This window comes from Octopus bimaculoides, chromosome 10, assembly GCF_001194135.2.
Source record: "Octopus bimaculoides isolate UCB-OBI-ISO-001 chromosome 10, ASM119413v2, whole genome shotgun sequence".
In the NCBI taxonomy this organism is placed as follows: domain Eukaryota; kingdom Metazoa; phylum Mollusca; class Cephalopoda; order Octopoda; family Octopodidae; genus Octopus; species Octopus bimaculoides.
The window spans coordinates 11,387,093-11,390,814 of record NC_068990.1 but is presented as its reverse complement, the minus strand read 5'-3'; positions in this window follow the sequence as shown (position 1 = coordinate 11,390,814).

Genomic DNA, 3,722 nt, shown 5'->3' with positions numbered 1-3,722 from the left:
GTGTGTGTGTGTGTGTGTGTGTGTGTGTGTGTGTGATGAGTGTTTATGTTTCCCCCCACCACTGCTTGGTAACCAGTATTGGTTTGTTTACATCCACATAGCTTAGCGATTCAGCAAAAGAGACCAATAGAATAAGTACTAGGCTTAAATAAAAAGTACAGGGGTCGATTCATGCAGCTAAAATTCTTCATGGTTATGCCACAGTATAATGAGTGAAACAAGTGAAAGATAAAAAGATAAATTAAGATGGAATTTTGATGGATGTTTTAATTGCGATCACTTTAATACTTTTGTATTCAGATCACTTTATCAAACATAATGTTTATTAATTCACATCATTTTGAATTTAATCTGTATGATCTCATAACTTCAAAAATTTCAGTCACATGATAGTATATTTTTGGAATGACATTGTAGGATAGGTGTGAGAGGCCCTGACTTTAAGGATGCTATGCCTATCACGAAGATGTGAATAAGCCAACGAAGGAATCTCAATATGCTTGCTCAATCTACTAGAAATAACAGCGAAACTGCCCTCAAATTACATCCTACCTTCTTAGAAGAAAGAAGGACATGATAATTATTTTAGTTATTCATATGTAAAAAGATAAGATGGTCACAACTGGGATACCTTTCATCATAGGTCTACTTGATCAGGGCTAATTTAAGAGTAAACAGAGGGTAACTGGGGCCAAGAATAGAACACAGAGAGGCAAATCAACAGAGTATGAGATAAACATTAAAAAGCAACAACTGTTATGTTTTGATCAAATCCCCTTTACCAGTTACCATCTATTGAAGTCCTTACCTGAATCTAGTGAATCACCTCACCTGAATCAGTGAAGAAAAAGCAGTAATGTATCTGAAATTCTACATAGCTCCCTTGTATGGTAAACTGTTAGAGCTAGAGTGCACATGATAGGATTATTGTAGTTTATTTACAACAATGGATCTATGGATCTGTGGATTATGTCAAGTTGTTCCACTACCTGCCTCCATACTTTCAGGGCTATTCTTGTGCTAACCAATAGTGATGACAATGAAGGTGATGACAATGGTCGTGATGACTGCAACAGCAATAACAATCAATACTGCAAATAGAGGAAACATTGTCAAATGAAGAAGTGATATATATTATTGTGTAGTTGTGAGTTCAAATCCCCTATGGAAATGTGTATTCATACTTTAGAGTAAGAGGAAGTGACCCTCATTAGAAACCAGAAACCTTTTGGCTATGATGAATCACATGGCATAAGACTCTTTGAGAATATAAATGGAATGAAAAAATGAGCAGGAAATACTATTACAAATATTTAGTGTTTGAAACAATTAATTACATTTATTTGAATTTGTATGAATGAAGTAAAATAAATGAAAATGCACAAAAACATCTCCACATTAATATGGTTTCTAAAGTATGATATTGAAAAAGAAGAAAAATACCTGATCAATTGTCATATTATGACAATCGATCATGTGACTGTCCTCTGTCATTGCATACTGACATGACTATCCCCTTTCATTACATAATCACATGACCAACTATCTATAGCATATATTTATCAACTTATTTTAATACAACTGCACTCAGTGACTGAAGGAAAAAATAGCGACACAAAAGCGTTCTATGTACTAAAAATGTCAACAAAATCATTGTCTGTTACAGGTGGCGGTGTGGCTGTGTGTAGTGAGAAGTGTGCTTCCCAACCACATGGTTCTGGGTTCAGTCTCACTGCTTGGCACCTTGGGCAAGTGTCTTCAACTAAGCTTGGGTCAACCAAAGCCTTGTGAGTGGATTTGGTAGATGGAAACTGAAAAAAGCCCATCATATATATGTGTGTATGCATGAGAGTGTGTGTGCATGTGTATGTGTATGTGTGTGTGTGTGTGTGTGTTTGTTTGTCCACCCACCACCGCTTGATAACCGGTACTGGTGTGTTTATGTCCCTGTAACTTAGCGGTTCGGCAAAAGAAACTGATAGAGTAAGTACCAAGCTGAAAAAGAAAAATAAGTGCTGGGGTTGATTCATCTGACTACAATTTCTTCAAGGTGGTGCCCCAGCATGGCCACAGTCGAATAACAGAAACAAGTAAATGATAGAAAATCAAAAGGTTGTTGCTTTAACACTTTTGCACTTAAACCAGCCATATCTGGTCAAAATATTCCACTTGTTTTATTTTCAAACCAGCCAGATTCTACATCTTACACCTACCCTACAATGTCATTTTAAAAATAAACTATCACGTCATCAAAATCTTGAAGCTACAAGATAATGTATAGGATTGACTGTGTGGTAAGTAGCTTGCTTACCAACCACATGGTTCTGGGTTCAGTCCAACTGCGTGGCACCTTGGGCAAGTGTCTTCTACTATAGCCTCGGGCTGATCAAAACCTTGTGAGTGGATTTGGTAGACGGAAACTGAAAGAAGCCTGTCGTATATATATATATATATATATATATATATATATATATAAAGTTGTAGTGTATTGTCAACTTAATGTGACAATCCCAAGAAGGGATATATATATATATATATATATATATATATATATATATAAAGTTGTAGTGTATTGTCAACTTAATGTGACAATCCCAAGAAGGGATATATATATATATATATGTTTGTGTGTCCCCCACCATCGCACCAATGTTGGTGTGTTTACAATGCCATAACTTAGAAGTTCGGCAAAAGAGACCAATAGAATAAGTATAAGGCTTAAAAAGAATAAGTCCTGGGGTCGATTCGTTTGACTAAAGACGGTGCACCTGCATGGTCGAAGTCATATGACTGAAACTAATAAAAGAATAAAAGAATAAAAGAATGCTTATCTTAGATCATAGGAATGTAAGATTATGGTTGAACAAGATGTAAACAATTCACTCAATTCTTAACATATTGCTATTCCATTTCTGTTATTTAACTCACTGGTTCCATACATATTTACCTTATGTGCACCACAGTAACATTTCATTGCTATAGCATGACTATTGTTATTCACATCTCATTGATGAAGGAATCTATACATGGTGGCTTGGCTTGCTAGAAATAGTCAATATATCTCACTCAAATCCTACTTTATTGTATTGGAAATAGAAACAAACACATTTGATAATGTAGTCCTTGGTATGCAACACACTGAAATAAAGAATGGGCTGATCAAGGCTGTAATGCTTTTCATTAGGTTTGCTTGTTTGAGATTAACCTGTGGTTAAACAACAGCAGCAACAACCTACTACTACTACTACTACTTCTTCTACTACTACCACTGCTGCTGCTGCTGCTTCTGCAGCTACTGCCACTACTACTACTACTACTACTGCCACTACTACTAACAAACAAACAAACAAATAGACAGCAAAATATGGCCACACTATTTATATCATGTTGTCTTATGATTAATAATTTTCGTCATGTGACTATGTCTTTCTTACAATTAATAATGTTATAAAGCAATTTGTTTCATCCTGTCTTTTTCACAAGAGAATAATTACTTCTCTCTGATTTTGATTTTCAACCACCAGATTTTAATATAATATAAGTGTGGGATCTCATTATCACTGAGACCAGTGTGAGGTTTGGAGAGTCCTGAACCATGTTCAAGTACAACAACCCTTCCTACTTGAGTAGAAAGTATATTTATCCATTAAGTTAAAAACGATTTCTCTTAATATCTGTCTACCAACACCACAACCACCACCAGCACCACCAGCAGCACCAGC